Source organism: Petaurus breviceps, unplaced genomic scaffold (assembly GCF_028583685.1).
Source record: "Petaurus breviceps papuanus isolate PSGF00001 unplaced genomic scaffold, PetGlider_PUasm1.0 91133, whole genome shotgun sequence".
In the NCBI taxonomy this organism is placed as follows: Eukaryota; Metazoa; Chordata; class Mammalia; order Diprotodontia; family Petauridae; genus Petaurus; species Petaurus breviceps.
The window spans coordinates 14,538,380-14,551,245 of NW_027187419.1; the positions used below are offsets into that span (position 1 = coordinate 14,538,380).

Sequence of the window (12,866 nt, forward strand, 5' to 3'; positions counted from 1 at the left end):
AAGGAAGGAAGGAAGGAAGGAAGGAAGGAAGGAAGGAAGGAAGGAAGGAAGGAGGAAAGGAAGGGAAGGAGGAAGGGAGGGAGGAAGGGAAGGAGAGAAGAAGAAGAAAGGAAGAAAGGGAGGGAGGGAAGGAAAGAAAAGAAAACAAGCATTTATTAAGTGCCCACTATAAACCAAAGTTCTGTGCTAAACATTTTTACAAATATTATTTAATTTGATCTTCATAACAACCCTGAGAGGTAGTTACTATTATGAGCCCCATTTTACAGTTGAGGAAATTGACACAGATGGAGGTTAAGATACTTTTCAGGAGTCACACAGCTAGTAAGTGTCTGATACCACATTTGAACTCAGGTATTTCTAACTTCAGACTCAGTGACCCATTGTCCATTGTCCACTATCACCTAGCTGCCCCTAACTACAGTAGTGGAAAATGTCCCCACACTGGCATATACTATATATATGAGTTCCTCATGTTGAAAACCCATAGAATTTGACCAAGGTGGGGGGAAAGACCCTTTTAGTATTATCTGCCAACACTGAGCTTATGGAATTACAGATTTTGATAGTTTGAAAGGACCTCAGAGACCATCTAGCCCAACACAAACTCAAAGGGAATCCTCACTATAACATATCATATGACAAGCAGTCATACAGACTCTACTTGAAGATTTGTTGAAGTCTTATTGTTTGCCATGAAGAAAGGGTTTTGAAAACCATGAAACATTTATATAAATGTGAATTATTATTACTAATGATGATGGTGTTGATTATAAAAATATATGGTCTTGCCTTGGAAGAGCTCACCTATCTGTAAATATACAACTTTCATGAAGAAAAACATATCAAAGGACAAGCAAAGGCAGCTACCGCTATATAAGTACTGAGCAGATTGACAAATAAAATATACATAAATATACATAATAAACTCAAATATGCATAATACCTATAAAGCAGAAACTCTTCAATAACTCATTACAAGAACTAAAAAAAAAAGACAACAACCCAGGCCAAAGCAGGTCTCCCAAACATAATAAATTACAATTTAGTGAAAGTTATCCCATGGTTAGCCTATAGCATAGACTGAGTGTAATAATATTAGCATTGTAAGGAAGCAGGATAGGATATTTTATATTGCATATTTATTCAATCAATCAATGAACATTTTTAAATTATCTACCATATGCCCTGAACTATGCTAAGTGTGGGAGATGTGTAGGCCAAAATGAAACAGAACTTGTCCTCAGGGAGCTTCCATTCTTACATTATGTATTGAAGGAGATTAAATGTATGTGCAAAGTTATATATGATATATGCCAAAATAACAATAATGGAGTGTAATTAAGGGTGGGAAGAACCAAGGGAAAATCTCCTTTCTCCACTGCATTTTCTGCTACCATCTGAGAGAAAACATTTTAAGGTGCCATGGGTTCAATAGACTTAGAGAATTTCAGAATTTTTAAGAACCCTTGGAATTATCTCTCCCTGTCTCCTTATTTTGCAGGTGAGAATGAGAAGGTTCAGATATGTGAAATGACTTGCAATCAAGGTCAAGTGTAAAATCAATGTCTGGAAACCAGCTCTTCTGAATCCACGGTTAGTGCTTTTCCCAGTGAACAGCATAGATACTACTCAAATTTGGTTAAACCATATTGTTCCATCTGAGAGTATATCTCTAAATCCTTCCTCTACATGTCCACTCACATAGAGGCACACAGTGAAAACAGAAACCAAAATTCTGAAAGTGATGTTCTATGATTTCATGCTTTCTCAATACAAGGGCTTCACCCGATTCCCTTTGCTGTCAGAACACCTCCCGAAATGATGCCTGAAATACTTTAGGGAAGTATTTGCTGCCTACACAATTTTGGTTTTCTTTTCTTTTTTATTTATGTCCATCTCCTTCCATTTCTTCCTATCAGCAGGTAACTTGCAGGGTTTTTTTGTTTACTTTGATGGTTATATTTTTTCCTTCAGTAAAACAAAAAAAATTTATGAACTTTCTGCCTCTCCCAGAATATTATAAAAACTGAACTTACTATGATATTTCTTGAGTAGAAAAAATATATTGTTCTTTCTAGCTAAAACAGCATTTTACACATATATTATCTAATCTGACCCTTGCTATCCCCTACTGAGGTATGTATAGCAGATGTTTTAACTCCTGAGAGGCAGCATGGATTAGTGGGAAATGTACCTGATGTGGAGTTGAGAAGTCCAGGTTCAAATTCTGCCTCAAATATTACTGTCTGAGTTACCATGAGTATAAATCACTTAGCCTCTCTATGACTTAGTTTCTCCATCTATAAAATGAGGCTACTACTAGTTAGTGTTCATTTCTAGAGTTTGAAGGATTGTTAAGTGATAATGTGTGTAAAGCACTGGGCAGAGTTCAAAATGTTATATAAATGTCAGCCACTATTCTTTCTATTTTATAACTTCTGAGAGGTAGCAGAGAGTAGAAAGAGAGCTGGCCTTCAAGTCCTGCCTCTGATATATACCAGTATGTGACCCTAGGCAAGTAACTTAACCTCTCAGTGATCTAAGATTATAAATTTTAGAGAAGATGCCAATCTGTATTGTTAGAAGGAGTTTCCTTACCTGAGAGATCCCTATTCCAGTGAAGACATAAATCCAGTCCTTATGCCTATCCTATTTTATGGATGCAGGCACTGAGGATGAAGGGAGATGCACTGACTGGTCCAAAGTCACTAAGTTATTAAGTGGCAGAGTCAAGATTAGAGTCTAGGCCTTGTGATCCTCGACAACCTAAATGCTCTTTGCATTAGTAAAATCAGCCCTTTACTTGTGCTTTTTCTTTGGCTTGGGGGTTGGGATGGTGGAGAAAGGTAAATGTGAGTTGAGTCAGGAATGACTCATGAGAACCCAGGCTTGGAAATCCCCAATTCTTTACCAGATATAAATAGACCAGTGCATGTATTAAGTGGGAAACATTTTTTGAAGAATTTGCCAAAAGGAGGTAAAGACACATTAGCATAGCTTAGAAAACATGAAAAATGAAGAGGACCGTTAAGATTTTTCCCTACTCTTCAATTCAGAGCTCTGGCTGTGGGACCTACAGGTTCTGTTGAACTTAACAAGCAGTCAGTGGCCTTGCTCCTTCTAGAATTTTGGCTCAAAGTTCACTGCTGAAGGAATATCTTACTTGAGTGATCAAAGCACTTTTATAATGATTAACATTCATTAATCTGGAATGCAAACACCCAGAAAGCTCAAAGCAGGTTTATTTTTTGCCCAAATTCACTCTGCTTTTATGAAAGAGACATGACAAGAAACAGAGATCCATTCATCCTTTCAACTGTATCTTCTGGAACTCCTGATCTCCTATCAACAAATTTCCTTTTATCCCTTCTCTGTCTTAACTGAAACCTGTTTGGCATCTTGGGAATCCTTTTGTTTCCCCCTTACTTTGACATGACAGTTGACACTCATTACTAATCCTCCTAGAAGCTCTGACCTGCTCCATAGTTGACATCTCTTAGGAATCAAGTTAGAATACTTCTCTCCCCCCACCCCTGCCACCATGTCAATTCAGTTCATTTACTTGCCACTGTCACTTACCACTCTCTCATTCCTTTGAAGTTCATGAAATCATTTAGATCCCTCCTGTCCTGATCTTCATGGCTACCATGTGCTGACATTTAAGATGCCATCCCACCTTCCTCAAGGTCTTGGGATTTCTAATAGTTTCCCTTTCCTCATAATCTTTGATATTTTCAGTATTAACAATGATAACTATTCTGACACTTGGGTTTCTAAGTTCCTTTACCTCATACACCCCTATGACTTGCACCTTTGCTCTACTTTTGCTACCAACAAGAAGGGTCACATTTTACACTTGAGTATCCATTTAAGTTGCTCAGCTTATGTGATCTTGAATTTTGAAATTGCTCTCTTTTACCATAATTGCCTGTCTTTCAAACTGTACTTCTTTTGAACATGTTCTTTTCTCATGTTGTAGCCATGTGTTTCCATTCCTTCCATTTCTTCCAGTTTGTCACCCATGTTCTGATTTCACATTCCTGTCTCTACAATCTTGAACCCATTATCAGCAATTTTTATAAAGAATTCCTCTCTACTTTGAATCTCTTGTACTCTTGACTAACTACTATTCCTAACTTACTAATCACCAATCCTAGAAACACCCCCCCAACTTTCTCTCTCTCTGTGTCTCTCTCTCTGTCTCTGTCTCTCTCTGCCTCTCTCTCTCTCCCCCTCCCTTCCTCCCTCCCTCTAATCCCTCCTATCAAGATACTGCTGAAAGAAGTCAGAAAATTATATTAACTGGGTCCAGTACAAATATGTATTGTTTAATTTCTATAGGGAGTGGGGACATGTGTAGCAGTCAGCCGAGTCAGTAATAACATTGATTAAATGCCTGCCATATGGCAGGTATTATGCCAAGAACTGATGATACAAAGAAAAACAAAAGATAGTCACACCTCTTGAGGGGCTTACAATCTAATGGAGAAGATAATGTGAAAACAACTATATATATATATATATATATATATATATATATATATATATATATATGATAAATTGGAAATAAGAAAGGAAAGGCAGCAGGAGAAATAATTAATAATAGTAATAATGTTTAAATAGCACTTTAAGGTTCATGAAGTGCTTTTCAGATATCATCTAAATCCCATCTTTTTGATCCCCACTACAACTGTGGGAGGCAAATGTTAATATCACCATTTTACACATGTAAGGTGGTCTTGTGCATGCCCAGATCACCTAAGATAGAGACGTATATGTGAAAGACCCCAGGGATGTGCTTCTGGGAGAAGACATTCTGTATTCCCCTACCACGTGGAGGTAAACAGACTGTGTCTTCAAGACTCTAAGCTTGGGATTGTCTATCTCTTTCCATCTGTGTCCAGAGGAAATAAAGATTCTGTTCAGCCAAAACAATGACATCATGAACTAAAATGGGCACAGGAGGGACTACTTTCTGCTCTTCCATTTTAGGCTCTGTGGCTCTGAAAAAAAATGGCTTGGGGCTTTATTCCAGTCTTCTTCATAATCTTTTTCAGGTCTAGACACAGGTAACAGAATCCCTAGGACTGGAGTGCAAAGGTGACATTAGAAGCAGTATCCCAGATTGGATATTGCTCCCTCTAAGACCACCATGGCTTGGGTCCAGAGCCTAGAATGACACTGCTACACATAGACTGAATATTTAAAACTTTGATAATTCTTCAGTTATATCCTTATTAATGTCTTGTCATTCCCCATAGTGATTATTTTTATTTTATCCCTCCTCTCATTTGTCACTGTACCCCACACCTACCCAATTGTAATCACAGATGATGTTATTTAGATAGATATTTAGATTAGAGTTTATATTATTAGATATATTAGATTTTATACTCCAATGAGATTGAAACCATACCACATTGATACTTTCACCTCCACAACTCTGCTCTTCAAATATTTGCTGACCTTTTTTGTTGTTCTTTCTACTGATCAGAGGAAAAGGAATCCCTGCCTCTCACCAGTGCCACTGATCTCACTTCTCCCTGCTTCCTCTGAGACTTTATTCCACCATTGATCATTTCTCATTCATGCATATTCAACCTCTCTCTTGCTACCAGTTCTTTTCTACTTGCCTAAAGACATGTTCAAGTCTCCCACTTGCCCCCACCCAAAAAAAACCACACACATGCGCAAGAGAAGGGAGGAAAAGAAGGAAGGAAGGAAAAGAAAAAATATATTTATTTGATATTTTTCCTATCCCTTCTGGTTGCTTTCCTTTAATAAACTTAAATGCCATCACTTGTGATAAAATCTGATATTGCTATATTATCTTAAGGTTTACAAAGTTATTTGTATGTGAGAATTATATAAATATTAGTTGTTATTTTATTACAATTACTCCCTCCACTGTCACCACCATATTACACTGTCTGCCTACCAAATTGTGTCACCCTGGGCAACTCATTTCAACTATCTCAGTTTCTTCAACTGTAAAATGGGGATACTAAAAGCACCTACCACACAGGGCTATTGTGAGGATGAAATGAGGTAATGTTTGTAAAGCACTTAGCATAGTGCCTGGCATGTAGTAGGCACTTAAATGCATGTTCCTTCTCTCCACCTCTGATTTCTTTTCTATTTGTTTTTAGAGCAGAGGACCCATGTGAACCTTCAGGAACTTGGGAAATCAATGTCTTAATAGTTGAGTTATTCAAGTAAGAAGACCATTTGTAATATTTTAGCCTTCACCTGCCAAGGTATCCTGGGTATATCTAAACTTTAATAAGAGCTAAAGAGCTGTCACCCTCCTACTCAACTTAATCATATTGACTCTCAGAAACTATTTGTCCTGAGAATGTTTACTTTGTTTTGACTGCCATAATTTTTCAAATTGGAAAACTATCCATGTATAAAATATTAACAACTTCCACAGGGAAAAAAAAAGAAAATCTAACTTTTTGTGGTTTTTAAAAATTTTATTTATTTAATTTTTTACTTATGGACCATAACAAGCATTTCTGTAATAGTATAATTTTTGTAAAAATGATGATTGCACATGAAACTGAAAGTCTATTATGTACAACTTGCTGCCCTTTTAAATATCTGATAATATCATGAAAATTTACCTTTTCCTTTTTTTGTTATTCCCTGCCCCCCACCCTAGGAATGGCTAACATTAGACAGAAATATGTATATATGCATATATATGTAAAATAATTCTATATATATATATATATCTACTTATCACTTTTTCTCTGGATGCAAATAGTATCTTCCTTTACATGTTCTTTGTAGTTAAATTGGGCATTTATAATAGTCAAAATGACTTACTCACTTAAAAGTGTTCTTCAACAATTTTTCTTCAGCAACTCTATTGCTGTTAGTATATACAACATTCTCTTGGTTCTGCTCACTTAACTCTGAATTATTTTGTGCCAGTCTAACAATGTTTTTGTGAGATCTCTGAACTCATCATTTCTTATAGCACACTAATATTGCGTCACAATCATATACCACAACTTTTTCAGTCATTCCCCAATTGATGGACATACCTGCAATTTCCAGTTCTTTGCCACCACAAAGAGAGCTGCTATAAATATTTTGGGACATACAGGTTCTTTTTATTTTCCCCTAATCATCTTTGAAAATAGGCCTAGTAATGATATTGCTGAGTCATGAGATAACTTGCAAAGATAACTTGAAAAAGAAGCAATGAACTGGCAATTTTATCATATAAATTTGGCATAATATACTAACCAAGAGCAAAAAATATAACAAAATATAAACTGAAAAATAACTCAACTGACTTTGTTCTTGGTTCTAGTTTACAAAATTCAAAATTACATAGGATAACTCTAGATAAGAAAATGGATTCTACCATCTTCGGAGCCTCTACTACGAACTTAGGATTTATATAAAAGAAATAGAAAACAAAATCCTTGATCTTAGCTAACGATTGAGAAGAGGAATAAAACCATATGAAAGATATTACAAAGTAATTTACCAAAAATATCACAGTGGAACTTCTGTGAGCTCTACTTCTGGTTCACAGTTCAAGGGTGGAGAGGAACTTTGGTTAAGAAGAAACAGGAGACCTGAAGAACAGTATGCTTGTAATCCAGATGTATCAGGAACCATTCCTGGGTAAAGAACAGATTGAAGATTAAAAAAATAGTGTCCACACCCAACAAGAATTTCTGGCAAACTTAAAAATAATTCAAAATCAAATAAGATTCATAGAGGAAAAATTAGGTAAAGAAAATAGAATGAGGGAAAAAAATTATAAAGAGATGATTAACAGCTTAGTAAAAAAGAGCTACAAAAATACAGAAGAAAATAACACCTTAAAAATAGCCAAATGGAAAAAGAGGTACAAAACTTAGCTGATAAAAATAATTCCTTAAAGAGCAGAACTAGTCAAATGGAAAAAGATACAAAAAAAGCTCAATAAAGAAAAGAATTGCTTAAAAATTAGAATTGGACAAGTTGAAGCTAATGAATCCCTGAGATATAAAGAAAAAAAGGAGAAGGAAGGGAAAATAGAAGAATATGTGAAAACATCTCATCAGTAAAACAACTGACCTGAAAAATAAAGTGAGAAGAGATAATTTAAGATTTAATAGAATACCTGAAAACCAGTAAAGAAAAACCATAGACAAAATATTTTAAGAAATTATAAAAAAAACTGCCCTGATAACTTAGAACCAGAAGGTAAAACAAAAATTAAAATAATCTACTGAGCACCACCTGAAAGAGATCCCAAAATAAAAACTGTCTGAAATATTATAGCCCAATTCCAGAGCTCCTAGGTCAATGGGAAAATACTTTAAGCAGTCAGAAAAGAGTCCATTCAGAGACCATGAAGCCGCAGTCAGCATCACACAAGATTTATTGGGTAGCATATTAAAAGAGTGAATGGCCTAGAAAATTATATTCTGGAAAGAAAAAATCCTGAGATTACAACCAAGAATAACTTACCCAGTAAAACTGAATGTAATTCTTCAGAAGAAAAATTGATTTTTAATTAGATAGAAGACTTTCCAGCATTCTTGATGAAAAGATTGGAGCCAAATAGTAAATTTCACTTTCAAAGAAAAGACTCAAGAAAAGCATAAAAAGTAAATATGAAAAAGCAATCATAAGGGACTCAATAAGGTTAAAAAACTTATCTATCCATATGGGAAGATATTACATATACATACATACATATATCTTCTAAGAGCTTTTACCATTATTATGAATTCTCCATAGAAAGAGGGTACAGGAGTGTGTCAGTTTTGTTGGGATAATATTTAAAAAATGAGAGTTTAGAGCTTTTTTTATATGACAATTAACTGTATTGATTTCTTCATCAAAAAACATCCTGTTCATATCCTTTGACCATTTTTCAATTGGGGGAATAACTCATATTTTATAGATTTGACAAAGTTCTTTATATAGTTGAGATATGAGACCTTTATCTGAGAAACCGTCTATAATTTTTTCCCAGTTTTCTGCTTTCTTTCTGATATTAGCTACATTTTTTATTTGTACAAAACCTTTTTAATTTAATGTAATTGAAAGTGTCTATTTTATGGATTACTTTGCTCACTAGCTCTTGTTTATTCATAAATTGTTTGCCTATCCATAAGTTTGATCGGTAATATGCTTCATATTCTAATTTTCTTGTAATGTTTCTATTTATTTCTAGGTCACATTCATTTTGACCTTATCTTGGTAAATGGTGTAAGATATTAGTCTATACCCAGTTTCTGCTTTCCAAATTTCCCAACAATTTTTACCAAAATCTTAAGTCTTTACACTTGTCAGATACAAGGTTATTATGTTTATCGCTGCTGTAAATAGTATGTCTATCCTGCTCCATTGATCTATCTTTCTTATTTCTTGGTCAGTGCCAAATAGTTTTGATAATTACTGCCTTATAATACAGTTTAAGATCTGGTGCTGCTAAACCTCCTTCCTTTACATTTAAAAAAATTATTTCCGTTGGTATACTTGACTTTTTGTTCTTGCAAATGAATTTTGCTATTTTTTTTCTAATTTGGTAAAATATTTTAGGTAATTTAAGTGGGATGGCATTGAATACATAAATTAGTTTTGGTAAAGTTATCACTTTTATTATATTAGCTCTGCCTGCCCATGAACAATTAACATTTTTCCAATCATTTAAATGATTTTATTTGTATAAAACATTAATTTTTTTTAAAAAGAAAAAGTGAAGGTATGAGAAATAGAGATGCAGTGGGAGAAGGAGGAAGGAGGAAGATGAACTGGGAAAGTTATCTCACATAAAAGAGGTACACAATGAAGAATTTTTACATTGGAGTGGAAAATGAGGGAGTGGGAAAAATTTGAACCTCATTCTCATCTAAATTGTTTCAAAAAGGGAAACAAACACATACACACACATACACACATAGACACACACATACATACACACTCAATTGGGTATAGACATCTCTTACATAACAGGTTAGGAGGGGGAGGGAATAAGAGTAAGGGAGGGGATTTAAAAAGGGAGAGTGAATAAATGAAGGCAGTGGTCAAAAGCAAAATAGATTTTAGAGAAGGGATCAAAAGGATAAAAAGAGAGAGAACAAAGGATAAAGAGAGATATATAGAAGGATAAACAAAAGAAAACAAGATGGAAGGAAATACACAGCAATCATAACTGTGAATATAAATGGAATGAATTCTCCTATAAAACATAAGTAGATAGTAAAATATTTTAGAAACTAGAATTCAACAATATGTTGCTTATAAGAAACACACTGGAAACACAGAGACACACTCAGAGTTGAAAAAAGGAGGTGGAGCAGAATCTATTATGCTTCAGCTAAGTAAAAAAGGCAGATGTAGTAGTCATTATTTCAGACAAAAAAGAAAAGACATAGCAGGGAAACCACATCTTGATAAAAGATTCCATAGACAATGAAACAAACAATGCTAAACACATATGCTTCAAATAACATAGCATCTAAATTCTTAAAAGAAAAGTTAAATGAATTACAGGAGAAAATAGACATTAAAACTATACTACTAGGGTATCTCAGCTTTCTCATCTCAGAGTTAGATAAGTATAACCATAAAACAAATGGGAAAGAAATTAAGGAAATGAATAGAATCCTAGAAAAGATAGGCACACTACACCTCTGAAGAAAACTGAATGATAATAGAAAAAAGTTTACCTTTTCTCAAGTGTACATAAGAAATTTAAAAATTGACAATGTATTAGGTCATAAAAACCTCACAATAAAATGCAGAAAATTTAAACACACTCTTTCCCAGGCCATAATGAAATAAAAATTAAATTTAATAAATGGCAGTGGAAGCATAGATTAAAAGCTAATTGGAAACTAATTAATCTAATCTTAAAGAATGAGTGGGTCAAAGAACAAAACATAGAAACAATCAAAATGAGGAAAATACCTTAAAATACAGAACTGACCAAATGGAAAAGGAGATAAAAAAAAGTTCACTGAAGAAAATAAATCCTTTCATGATGCATGAGGCAAGTGGAACCAGAGGCAAGTGGAGCCAGGGACGAGTCCCTGAGGCTGAATTTTGGATCAGATAAATTTTGGATCAGGTCTGGCTGGCTCTCAGGATTATTAAGGAAACCCAGCATTTATTGCCAGAACCAGCTCCTGGGATAAAAGCAGAACCAGAATAAAAAAACACATTTTTTTTCATGTGGTGATTGCAGGCCCATGGGATCCCCCCTTTGAGGGGAGGGGTTTTTAAACTTGAATGATTTCTTCCAGCAATGGCTGCTGCTAAAGTATGTTTCATGATAAAAATTTATCACCCTAAATTGGGAAGAATATGTTTAGATATTTTTAAAAATAAATGTTCTCCAGCATTGCAGCTCCATACAGTACAGCTCTTAATCCAAACTTTGTTAAGTGCTCCCAATCCAGACAATCCATTAGCAAATCATGGAGCCAAGCAGTGGAAGACCAATGAAGCCCAAGCCATAGAAACAGCCAGAACATGGAGTAGGCTATATGCCGCAAATAATATTTAAATTCAATCTCAACATCAAGTGTGCATCACTTCTCCTGTTCTGTGAAGGCCTCTTCTTTTTGGTTTGCATTTAATGGACATAGTTTTAGAAGCAATACACAATAAAAACCCAGACCATCTTCAGTCCTTTAGTGATTAAATGCACACTAGTAAATCTCTGTCTTTTCCTGTTTCGCTGTTGTAACACATGAGCAGAGGCTAGAAAGATCATCTGGATTGTTGTGAAATTGTTTAAAAGCAGTCGCCCAGCTCTGCTTTTATTAATTTCTTCCATCATGGTTTAAGTATCAGCACTGTGAATGAAAGTAGTTGTCGGTTAGCAGCTGGGGTGTGTCTTTTTTTCTTCCAGTTTTGTGGGCTCCTTTTCCCTTTTTATGGTGATGCTTATTGCATTGGCTAAAGCAGCTAACCAGCTATCCTTTATAATATGCTCTCTACGCAAGTCTAACTCCTTAGACAAGCTTGGTTGTTTGAACAAAAATGGGAACATTAAACATCACAGCCCTCATGAATATTGTGATTCTGCTATCAAGTATAGATACCTCCCTTAAAGAAAAGCTCACGATCATTTTGTATGACTTGTCTAGAAACTTCTATAAATTTTATGTTTTAATAAAATATTTTTCATTATTCTAAAAAAAAGAAAAGAAATTGTTAAAAATTACAATGGGGTAAATAGAAGCTAATGACTTTATATAAATCAAGAATCAATAAAATCAAAAGAAGGAAAAAATAGAAGACAATGTGAAATATCTCATTGGAAAGGTAATTGACCTGGAAAATAGATTCAGGAGAGATAATTTAAAAATTATTGGATTTCCTGAAAGCCATGATCAAAAAATGAGCCTAGACATCATTTTTCAAGAAATTATCAAGGAAAACTGCCCTAATATTCTGGAACCAAAGGGTACAATAGCAATTGAAAGAATCCACTGATCACCAAAATGAAAACTCCCAGGAATATTATAGCCAAATCTCAGAGTTCCCAGATCAAGGAGAAACTATTACAAGAAGCCAGAAAGAAACAGTTCTAGTATGTTAGAGCCACAGTCAGTATAACACAAGCTTTAGCAGCTTCTACATTAAAGGATCCAAGGGCTTGGAATATGATATTCTGGAGGACAAACGAGCTAAGAAAAACTGAGTATGATCCTTAAGGGGAAAAATGAGACAAAAGACTTTGAAGCATTCTTGATGAAACAGAACTGAATAGGAAATTTGACTTTCAAATACAAGAACTCAAGAGAAGCATAAAATGCTTATCAGGAAAAGGAAACCATAAGGGACTTAATAAGGTTAAACTATTTACATTCCTACACGTAAAGATGATATCTGTA

General features: G+C 34.6%; 1 pseudogene; it reads left to right on the top strand.

Moving 5' to 3' along the window:
- The window catches only part of LOC138154854 (ubiquitin-conjugating enzyme E2 N-like), a 44,267-nt pseudogene extending 32,137 nt beyond the window's left edge, over positions 1-12,130 (top strand).
- The last annotated feature ends 736 nt before the right edge of the window (positions 12,131-12,866 follow it).